This window comes from Pteropus alecto, unplaced genomic scaffold, assembly GCF_000325575.1.
Source record: "Pteropus alecto unplaced genomic scaffold, ASM32557v1 scaffold7, whole genome shotgun sequence".
In the NCBI taxonomy this organism is placed as follows: domain Eukaryota; kingdom Metazoa; phylum Chordata; class Mammalia; order Chiroptera; family Pteropodidae; genus Pteropus; species Pteropus alecto.
This window is the reverse complement of record NW_006494614.1, coordinates 57,946,973-57,959,701: the sequence shown is the minus strand read 5'-3', so window position 1 is coordinate 57,959,701 and position 12,729 is coordinate 57,946,973.

The window sequence follows — 12,729 nt, the reverse complement described above, 5'->3', positions numbered from 1 at the left end:
CAATAATTATTTCTGACAAGAAGTCTGCCATTGGCATCATGAATAAATATTGATAAATTGCTTGGTTAATAAACTGATACTGCTTAAGTGGCTTGGAGAATATGGAAATGAGAGCCATGTTATTACAAAGAGTTATTACAAAGAATTGTGAAATGTTTATCTGCTATTGAAAAAATTATATTTGCCCAACAGGAATCTCATGAAAAATAAAGTGAGAAACTTAATTTGTAAAAGAAAAAAGATTCAGCATGAAAGACTGAAGAGCCTATGTTGAACCATAAAGAAAATATAAATAATTTTCAGTCATCTTACCTAGATGCCAAATTAAACTAAATACATTAAACTCGTTTTGAGGCATTGTTAATATATACATATACATATATATGTATGTATACATATATACATATACATATATATACATATATATATATTCACTTTACCACTAGGGTAATATACCATGCATATTATAACACATACACATGATATTTTTAAAATAAAACTTGCAAAAAGTAATTTAAAACAAAATTCTATGAATCACCTTCTGTATCATATTAAAAACAACTTCTTGGGTTCCATTCAAAGAGCAGAAAGAGAAGGGCTTCTTATACTACATATATACATATACATATATATACATATATATATATTCACTTTACCACTAGGGTAATATACCATGCATATTATAAAACATACACATGATATTTTTAAAATAAAACTTGCAAAAAGTAATTTAAAACAAAATTCTATGAATCACCTTCTGTATCATATTAAAAACAACTTCTTGGGTTCCATTCAAAGAGCAGAAAGAGAAGGGCTTCCCTTATACTACCTGTCATTAGGTTCTGCTGTGTTCCATAGATGCCCGCTAGGGGACTGTACCCATGCTGTTCAGACAAATGTTCCTTCTGTGTAGCTCCTGAGCATATCATGAAGAGAAGCTGCAGGTGTGACCCTCTGCCCTGCAGGGCACCTAGGGAGAAATGGATGGGCTGGCTCTGTTTAGGCTTAATGTACCCCCTAGGGGACAAGTCACTTATACTGATAAAAACCGACCCTGAACAGGACACAAATCAATCACGGAAACCTTTATGTGATGACTCTTTCTACATAATGCCCCATGGGTAGCTGTAGCTTTAAGCACTCAAAAAAATCAGAAAATCCATTCCCTAGCTTGGTTTCTGCTGAGTCTCTGGCCTCCAGCAGCTCAGTCTGTTCTTCAAGGGTGGTGATGGTGATAGCTACAACATTTTGCATCTTTAATGGCCTTAGGTGAAAGCAAGGGAAGTTGCCACCCATGGGGCAGATGTCAAATCAAATGGGAAGACTTTGTGGCTTCAATCTGCTGCTTCCACCCTACTTCAGAGGGCTGAAAAACTTGCCTTCCTTCTCTCCCTTCCCCTACACATTACTGGTAAATAAGTACATACCTACATTCAGCAATTGTTTATTGAACTTTTACTCTGTATGAGGCGACATGCTAAGAACAACAGTGAGAAAGATCACCAAACCAGACAGGATCCTATTATTACCTAACAAGAGAGAGATTCTTATGCTGAGGCTCTATTGCTTTAACTTACATATAGCAAATACATATAAGTATACTACTCCAATCCTCACGCACAGCAGACATCATCACTAATCAATCATGTCATGATGACCACTGAACCTGGATTTGGCCTCATATACCTCTCAACACACTTTTCCTTGTAATCACTATCAATCAATGACAAGTAGGCCCACAAAACGGGACATATTTGCCATCTCCAGATGAAGGCTTTTTTCTCTCCTCCAGATCTGTTCTCATTTAGATCCTTTGTATGATTTGTGGAAAACAAAGAGAATCCATGTCCTGCGATTTGATGCTTATTGTCTAGAAATGCTCTGATTGGTGGAAGACTTGGAATGTAGCTGATTATGTTTAGTGTAAACCCTTCTTAAAAACTGATAATTTTTTAAATTATGTAAGCAGATCATCTGTAATGCAGTGCCGTCCCTTCTTCCTCCATGACATTATCATGAAGTAAACTACAAATGTGAGAACAAAGTTGACATTTAATGAATGTTTTCTTTAAAAAAAAAAAAAACTATATAAATGCACAGTTGTGGGCTCCCTTAGGAAAGCATTACTTAGTCTTGGGCTCCAAGACCTCACTGATAACTCAAGAAGTGAGAAATGAGCAATCGTGTGTTTCACTCATGTGCTCTCTCTCTGTCCTAGGCTGGCTTGCTCTGTTTGATGGTTAGGCTGTAGAATGGCACTAATCTTCCTAATGGTGATTCCAGCCACACCTTCTCTGGAGAAAGTATGTCTTTGTGGTCTACTAATACAGATAGGGACTTCAGGAACCATAAATTTGAAGAAAAAACATAGAATGCATTTCTTTAAACTTTCTTAGGAATACAGCTGATTTTCTTTATCCTTGGTACTTTTGTTTTATAACATCACCACAAATACTGAATAAGCAAATGCTGAACCACTGTTTTTCCTAGGGGAAATACAGAATTAGTTTCCTATAAGCCTCTGATCACAACATTGTCATCAACAAATCAACTTATAACCTTGTTTTATGTGTGTTTCTATTTGACAACACCTTATTTAATATATAGTTGATCTACTGATATTTAATGCCTGGCCAACAGCACTATAACTGACATTTAATGCCTGGCCAACAGCATTATAACTCATGCCTCAAAGAAGCTCATGTAACATATTTTCTGCATAAGGCACATCACAGCTTTTTTGCACTTAGAAACATTAGACAGTACTTTAGCACCTGTAGGCCATTTTAAATAGAAATATCACTAACAAAAGGCACAAATATGCAAAACTGTCACCAAATAGACAGTTTAAAAAAAAAAAAAACCAGTTGTTTGCAGTATGAGAGCTAAAACAAGAAGGCAGAGTCCTCCTGTTCCACCTCAGCTGGAAACACATGTATCGGACAACTTAAATTTTCCACTGCTTTGAGCATGCATGCAAATAACCACAAAAGTGTCACAAGTACTGATTTGGGGACTACAAATAAACTTTATCAAAAAACAAATTCACAAATATAGAATTCATGAATAATGAGGATCAACTATATTATGTTACTGCCATGATTCAGTTTAAGCTGTGTACTGTCTGTCACATTAGGAAGTCAAGAGAATCTCTGAAGACTTCAGTATGAAGAAACTGTTTTTAAATATCTCTTGCAAATGCAGAAGAAATGTAGAGTTCTACCACTCTAACCTGTTTAGGACTTTTTTTGTCTCCATAAACCATGTCACCTCCTGCTCCCAATATATTTCTAGGTTTATAGTACATACCTACTTAGGAATTCTTTGTGGATTGTTTAAGCTTTTCTTTCTTTTTCTTTCTTTTTTTTTTTTTTTTTTTTTTTTTTTTCTTTCCTTTTAATTTTTTTTGGCGCCCCGCCCTCTTTTTTTTTTTTTTTTTTTTTTTTTTTTTTAGCTTCCATTTAAGTATTGTTGTGGCACCCGTCATCGTTTTAATTTATTTGTTTACTTTGAACAATTTTGCTAATTCAAAGTAGTTAAGCAGAGGCTGAAGTAAGGGTGAGAGAACCTCAACTGATCAGAATATCTAGCCCTGTGTGATCTAAATTTTATCAGCTTCTACAAGAAGCTTTGGCCCATCTTGCTCCTTTCTCTGGGGAGGGAGCATGGAGCTCACTGTCCAAGGCAGCCATTGAAAAAGATTACCGGGTCAGATGATGTAGCAGTCCCAAGCATTAGGTATAGACCCTCCATCCTTGAACTTCTCAGGCATCTGTGCCTGGGGAAAGGATTATATTATATTGCACTCTGGAGACCACTTCTCAGGATAGGGGCAGATGAGAGGCTGCTAGAAAGGGGCTGTGACAGGGTAGGGTGATGCAATAGTCCTGGCCATAGCACTTTCCTCTTCATCTGTGGAGTACGTTGGGCCAAGGGAAGTCAGCATGTAGAATATGAATTAATCTCATGCCAGGGTATCTCACGATTACTCTTCAGGAAGGCATCTCAACTTGGAAGCTTTGTGCCAGTGGCAAATCCTGAAGGTAATACTCAAAAATGACTTTTCCATTGGGAGTCAAAAGTGGCCAAGCTGTATTTCTATGGGAATGTGCCTGGTTTGGCTTCATACTACTTCAAGATCCATTCTCTTGAGGCTAAAGACGATGGAAATGGCAGAAGAGATTTCTTAAGAAACTCAAAAGAAACAGATTGAAATACTATGTATCTGACACAATGTTAGGCACACAGTGGGCACTCAATTAATATATGTTTAATCAAATTTAAAATATCCTTTGGGCAAGGAGGGAGAGGGAAGACAGGCCCAGTAGTTTGCCATACATAGATTTCCACTAGAGGCAAAGTGATATCAGTGCTTTAAATTGTGCAGGTATGCTTGACATACGTTTGGGAAGAAAGACAAGCATGCAGATCATGTTCCTTTTTTTCATCAGCCTCCATCTTCATCCTCCTTTTCTCATACACACTAAACTTAATACACAATCTTGACGCTTCAAAGGGAGCAGGAGCTTTGTGTTGAATGCCTCCTGGAAATGCACTATGGAGTTTATTCCTCCATGGGTATGATTTATGTCAAGCTTTTCCCCTTTTGCATATTGATCTCATCTGGTTAGCTGCCTCTACCTCTAGCTTCGTGGGAGTCTCTTTGCCAGCTGCACAAAGCAGACTTTTTCCAAAGTTTAATGAATAAGTTCATTTGGCTAGGTTGTTGTGTTTTGTTTTTACTTTCTTACTAAATCTTTTGGCAATGAAATACCATATTTATGGTTTTGAAAATGAAATGAATCCTAATTCATCTTAAAAGTCCCTTCATGCATAATATTTCTCCAGTAAATGGGCTTAATGAATGTTCATTAATTAGATGTCCCATTCTGTATCGTACTTGTGTTTATCGTTTTATTTTTATCATATCAAGTGGCACACAAAGTGAGTTAGTAGTACAGTATTCGTGTTACTTTAAGTACTAAGTACGGAGGCTTCCAGTAGCAACCATTGAGTTGCTACTACTACAGCTGACACATGAAATGGCTAAAAGGTACTGGTTGGCAATTATGACAGAAAGACCTTGAAAACATAAACTGCGTAAATAGATGGCAACACGTGAGCTGTCCAACTGTGTCAGGTGTGAGCTTATCTGTACAGTCTCTGCAGAAAGATGGATTTACTTACATTGGTATGTAGTCTACTCACATTTTCAGCATCTAACAATTTTCTACAAAAGTAGCAATTCATTTGTAAACACCACCAGAATATTTTCTAGCTGGTTTGTGATTTTTGAGAGTGTATTTTGCATTAATGTTCTGTTATAGTTCTTATTTTCATTTCTGTTTTAAGTGTAGAGCTATACATAAAGTTGCAGTAGTTAAAGCTTTGCCTTTCTGGAAAAAGAAAATAATAACTAAGTGTGTACATGACAACTGTTGTAGATGAGAGGAGAAATTTGAGGGAAAATGCTCTAGAGAGAAATCGAGGAGTCAGTTGTCAGATTGTAAAAAATTCTTTTTTCCGATAGGGTACAAGATTTTGAATAAGAAAATATTTCTCGCAAAATTGGTAGTAGGCAAAGTATTAATAAGTTTAGCTTCGTGTTGTATGCTCCTCTAAAAAAGAAAATACATAATATAATATAAAAGAGAAAAGGCTTTTAATATGAGTTTTAAAAGTGGACTTCTCACAGGATGATTTGTTCTCTAGCTGTGATTTTGTGTGGGGGAAAAAGTCAACAAAATGATTTTTTTTAAGAAAGAAAAGTATGAAGTAAAGCAGTTCAGAGTTGGTATGGGGACTCTCATGGTTATCAGGAATCTAATTTCCATCTATCTTGATTCTCCACCAATTTACAGCTTCACCTCATGATCTAATGATGGCTGCTCAAGCTCCAGCCATCATGTCCACACCCCAAGCAATAAGAAGGTAAAAAGTGCCTTCTCCCAGTGGAGTCATATCTGACCAGAAAGACTTCCCACATGTTCCAGACTATATTTTATATCCAGAGCTTCCCCCCCTGCACCCATTTAACTGCAAGAGAGGCTGAGAAATGTGGTCTTTCAGCTGGGCATATGACTGCTCTGAGAGAATTCAGGGCTCAAGTATTAAACTGTGGGATGAATGAATACTGGAAAGTAGCTGGAAATCTAGAATTTTCTGCTAGGAGGTAGGAAAAATGACAGAAGAGCTTCCTGCCCAAACTAAGCCCATAGGAGAGACAAGTATTAATGAAAAAAACCCTCACTAATACAGCTGAAATCATGGGGGTAAGTCAGATGAGAGCCTGTAGCAAGAGGATTTGGGAACTGAGCTGAGATCTAACTGCAGAGCTGGAGGAGTGGATGATGGGCTTGAAAAGAGAAAAGAAAGCACTCCTCAGTAGCAGAAAGAAGTGTAATTAGGCCAGACAGGGAGGCAGAAGTCAACCCTGGAGCCCTGCAGGTGAAAGGCCTCCTAGCCCCTTCAAGGAGCCTTGAGGAGCATTTGCCAGAGTGGAAACAAGAATTCCATGGCTAGATTTCCACTTTGGAAACATTCTGGCAACTCGTGGGATGTGAGGAGGGGGCTATCAGATGGGGGTTATTGCAAAACTTCGTATAAGTGGGTGGCCACACAGATTAGGGACTGACAGTGAAAATGAAGGAAAACAGTGGTTCCCAAAAAAAGTTACCCTAAACACTAACGGCACTCACGGCACAAAGCAAGAGCTTTCTCCAGGGAGAACCACACTGTGGGGTGCTTCCTTCTGACAAGAGAAACAATCATTTTCTGATCTGTAGTTCCACCTACATAATTCTGGGTGGCCAGGCACACTTTTGAGGAAATTGGGCAGCATTTAGAGATGTGGGCACCCTGTAGTCCATAGCATCATTTAATAATGGGCTTGACGGGGGGACTTGCCAGAGAAACCAGCCAGAGTCTACTTTCAGCTTGAGATTTTTCTCTTTGTTCATTTTCTGGCTCCCAGCTGGGTTTCTGATGTGGAACAGAAGACTTGTCCAGGTGAGTGCACAAACTTGCAGGGTCTGCTGTGGCCTCACTGTGACGAGGGCATCTGCAACTGGTGGGAGGTGAGGGGGCTGGTAAGGACTGAAATGACGAGATGATCATTGTTTTACCTGCAGCAACAGTCTGGCCCAAAGCAGGCCTTCAATATATTTAATATTATTCAACAGATGGATTAATACATTGACTGTTCTACATCAGACAAGCAAATTAGTAGGGAAGAAAGGAAAGAAAATAATAGAGCAGGCACCTCAGGTGGGAGAAAATAAGCCAGGAAGAAAGGTGAAAATTTACAGAGCAGGTTTTGCCTAAACTGTCTGCAGGACATCTCCATCATGGTAAAAAGTCGTGCGTACAACAGCTTCCTCTTCTGGTTCACATCCATCTTTGCCTACATGGGCATCATTATCACTGCCTATGATGTTCTCTCTGGCTTCTCTACTTCCTTGAAGTTCCCACTTACAATGCCTTCTCCAAGAATTCTGCCCATTCTCCCCTTATCTCAGCTTCTCACATCCTTCTTCCAGCTCAGTCCCTCAAGTCTAGGAAATGCATTTACCGTGATACATGCCTTTCAGTTCAGGCTCTAGCAGCAATATCTCACCTTGGAATTTGGTGTCAGGCAGACTTGTTGGGGATTGAATTCCAGTTTATATGTCTACAAAATTAGAGATAATCAAAGTGCCTTATCTGATTGTAATAATTTAATAAGAGGATCCACAAAAAGAAAACAACAACAAAAAAAACTTAGTTTCTAATGGTCACTCAGTAAATTAACCATTACAGTTACTCCACACAACTTTGTTGCCTGTCCCTCCCTCCTCTACATTCCTTCTTAACTCAGGAGATAGTTTTTGTTTTTGTTTTTGTTTTTGTTTTTGCATAATCCAAAACCCTCAAGTTAGGATATAAAAACAGTAAACTCGTTTCATACAAACAGTCTTGTGAGAAAAGTTTCATGATATTATTCTTATTTGACCCACGAAGAAAATGAGGCACATAAAGCTGAGGTAACTTCCCCAAGGGCACAAAGCTTGAGGGAGGCAGAGCCAGAATTTAAACCCAGGCAGTTTGGACAGAGCCCACACAATTAATCTTATTCAGATTAGAAGAAATAATCATCCTTAGTTCCTAAGGTGAGCATGTTGTTTTTTCAATTCACTGAAGAATCTGAAAAGCTAAGCATCTCCCCTGCCCCTCCTCACTCAAGAAATCTAAATCTCTATGATTGTCTTCCCATAGTTTTGAATGTCAGTGTCCAAGATGAGCTTTCAACATTAGTGTCCAAGGCTCCAAGTCCATGTGGCAAGAGCGGGAACAGATCCCAGGTTAGAATAAAGAAAGAAATCAAGAGAGAAGGAAGATGGAGACAAAATGTTCAGGCATCATCACACAGAGTAAATCTGAGCAATCTGAAAGGCAACCAGCTGAGAAAAGGAAATAAATGTTTGCACCATTCATTCATCCATTCATTTACTCAATATTTACTATATTAGTAATTACTACAAGCAAGTGAATAAGAAAAAGTTCATTCTAACTAAGCTTACATTCTGGTGCAGAAAGATAGTGTTCAAATCGGAACGGCAGAAAACATACATATTAAATGATGTTAAGTGCCTTGCAAAGAATTAAAATAGGATGATGTGATATATCAGGTGTTCTCTACCTTAACAGTGCATTAGAATCACCTGGATTGGTTTTTTAAATCCACATGCTCTGGCTGATCACCAGGCCAATTAAATCAGAATCCATAGTGGGTGGGACCTGAACATTAGTATTTCTATAGCTCCCAGGTTAATCCAATACATAGCCAGGACTACAAACCTCCTTAATAGAGAAGGACTGGGTAACTGACTTGGGCAGGCTAGTTGTGGAAGTCATCTCTCAGATAGCAACATTTAATAATGTCCTGAATGTCCATCTGGAGCAAGACACATGAAGATCTAATGGAAGATCATTCCTGGCAATGTTTCCTAAGCTATAATGCCCAGACTTCCTGTGTGTTTATAATCAGGAGCCACTAAGCTTATTTTCTCCTAGCTAATAAACAGTGTTATCCATCAGGGTTCTGAGTTGCAAGCAACGGAAACTAGATTTTGCTTTGTTAAGCATAGAAGTCATTCAGAAAAGGCATTTGGGGTTCACATAATAGATGGGAAGATGGAAGACCCAATTTGGAAAATGAGCACGAACCAAGTCTGTCTTAGAGAACCAAGAGGCAGCATTTTTTGGCAAACCAGCCAGATAAAGATGCTACCACCATGCTATAGTTTCTACTGTAGTTGTCATCGATAAATTCTAACTGCCCTTTATTTAGCCCCACTCAATCCTGATAGACCAAACCTAGGGCATATGTTTACTTTCTGCTTCCAGAGAATTGCCCTGCTGTAGCTTCCATAGTAGGAGTCAGGGTACTAGTCACCAATAATATGTAATCCAGAGAAGGAATTGAGTGCAGGACAGCAAGGAAATAAGAACCATCTACCACAAACGGTATGCCCTTTCCAGTATGTGATGCATAGGGTATAATTATGTCAGTATTAGCTCCATGAAAGCAAGTGTATTCTTTTGTTTCTTTGCCTTATAATCTTCTTGCCCCACACCCATTGCATAATACTTCTCCTTGCAAACTGCACATTCCAAGTAAAGAGTTCTTAAATGAAAAAAATTGTTTTCATCTGTCATCTTGCAAGTGTGTTCAACGAAAAATTTAAAAAGAAAGTCTAGATTGCTTTGTGACTCCTTTACTTCTTTTTCCTGCTCCCATTCCACTCCAAGTTTATCTTTATCAAGCTTTAAGCCAATTACAGCTCTGACATTCTTTCCTTAAGCATCACCCCATCAGCCTTTACTCATAGACTACAGTGAAGGTCACAGGATAGAAGGATTCTACCACGGGCCCCTCCCTCCAGTTTTCTTCCCAGCCCCAAGATCCAACTGCACCACCCAGCAATTTATCTTCTTCGTGTACAATGCCTGAATAACTTGCCTTTTGAATGGTTCTGATTAAAGGGTGAAAGAATTGCATTTTAAAATTTGCAAATTCATAATATCTTGAAAAAATAAACTGTGTGGAGTTAAAGTTCCATTTAAAAATATACTCTGAAAGACCTACAAGTTATAAGGCCTATTTTGACAGACAGCTCCTACTGCCTTTGGCATTTCAGTAATGACCTCAGAACTGCCATTGACCTGCCGGCACTCTTGGTAAAGTGACAGTCTGCTCGATTTCTTCCCCTATTAAAATCTGGTGAGAGCAAGTATGAAGGAAGGGAGAGATTGAAGGAAGGCAAGAAGGCAGGAAGGAGAAAGAAGGAGGGGGAGGAAAGAAAAGCAAACTGTAATAGAATAATTGCTCCCAAATAAGTCCACATCCAAATCCTCAGAACCTGTGAATATGTTGTTACATGGCAAAGGAGAATTAAGGTTGCAGATGGAATTAAGATTGCTAATCAGCTGATCTTAAAATAAGGAGATTATTCCATATTATCCAGCTTGGCCAAATGTAATCACAAGAGTCCCTAAAAGTAGAAAAAGGAGGCAAGAGAGTCAGAGAAGATGTGACTACAAAAGCAGGGTCTGAGAAATGTAATGTTGCTGGCTTTAAAGGTGAAGGAAGAGGCTACCAGTCAAGGAATGAGAGTGACTTCTAGAAGGCAGAAAAAGCAGGAAATGGATTCTTTTTCCTAGAGTCTCCAAAACGAATGCAGGCCTGCTAACACCTTGATTTAGCCCAGTGAGACCTATATTGAATTTCTGACCTACATAACTCTAAGGTAATAAATTTGTATTGTTTTAGCCACCAAGTTTGTGGTAATGTGTGACAGCAGTAATAGGACACTAATACACATAGCAAGGAGAACAAGGAAGGAAGCATTTCTTGGTAACACCTGTGAGCCAGGTACTGGGCTGGGTAAATTAATGTCAGCTACTCTACTGGGTATTGGTGGTATATTTTGGACATTTTAAACAAATTTTCTCCTAAGCAACTGAACTTGCTTAGACTTCAAGAAAAAATATGGCCATTCTGGACAGAAATATAAAGCCAAAGGTTAAGGTGAGTTTTCAAATGGTAAAGGAAGATCATGAATAAAAAAATAAAAATTCAAATTTGTGAGGGAGGAAATGAGATGAAACATCAGTGGGAATAGCAATATAAAAAAACATCCTCTTCATTCAACACCCATGTGGTGTGTGAGAATTTACTGTGAGATGAGCACTGGGAGAGATGTGGAGAGATGCTGCCAAAGGAGACATGGGCACTACCTACATGGAAAGTCAAACTTCAAGAGATGCTGAACTCCAAAGAGGCCACAATGAGCTACCACTCCACACCCATTAGCACGGCTATAACACAAAAGACAGACAACAAAAACTGTTGGCAAGGATGCGGAGAAACTGGAACCCTCCTACATTGCTGATGGGATTATACAAGATACAGCCACTTTGGAAAACAAGTCTGTCAGTTAAGTAAACATAGAATTGCCATATGACCCAGCAATTCCACTCCTAGATACACATCCAAGACAAATGAAAACATATGTCCACACAAAAACTTACGTATGAATATTCATAGCAGCATTATTCATAATAATCAAAAGGAAGAAAAAGCCTAAATATCCATCAACCAATTAATGGATACATAAAATCTGGTATATCCATAAAATGAGGTAATATTCAACCATTAAAAGGAATGAAATACTGATTAATGCAATAACATGGATAAACCTTGAGAACATTATGCTAAGTGAAAGAAGCCAACACAAAATACCACACACATATTGTATGATTTCATTTATACTAAATTTCCAAAGAGGCAAATCTATATAGAGACAGAAAGTAGATCAGTTCCCTACTGCTGGGGGTAGGAGGAAGGGAGGGTAAAGTATAATGGGGTGATGGGTAAGGAGTTCTTTTGGGGGTGATGAAAGTGTTCTAAAATTCATTGTGGGGGTGATTGACAACTCTGTGAATATGAAAAAAAAAAATCCCACATTGAATTGTAGACTTTAAATGGATAATTGTACGATATGCGAATTATATTTCAATAAAGCTGTTACAAAAAGAAATGCAAGCAAGACCAGCATATAACACCCAAGCCTGGATCAAGGAGGAACAGAGGAAAACACAAGCTGATGGTAGATGCCACAAAGGTTTGTGTGGGACAACTCTTGCTACCAAAGGTTGCTGAGTTGAAGATTTTTACCACGGCTGGTAGTCAATCCCCAGCGAGCAGACTTGGTTCTTCCTCAATATGAGGCATCTGGAAGTGTCCTACGATAGATTGGATAAAGAAGCTGTGGTACATATATACAATGGAATATTATTCAACCATAAAAAGAGATGAATAGTGCCATTTGCGACAACATGGATGGACCTCGAGATAATCATGTTAAGTGAAATAAGCCAGACAGAAAAAGTTGAAAATCACATGAAATCACTTCTATGAGGGATATAAACCTAAAAACAACAAATGAACAGTACAGAGATTCAGACATGGACAATAGACTAGTGGTTACCAGAGGAGAGTGGGGAGGAGGGAGTGGGGAAGTAGATGGGGTAAAGGGGGTTAATAAGTGGTAACAGAAAGAAATCTAACTATGGGAGGTGAACATACAATGTAAATATATATATGTCTTACCGTTAAAATGTTCAGCTGAAACTCACTGGATTTCATTAACCAATGTCACCATAAAAATTAATTAATTTATATATATA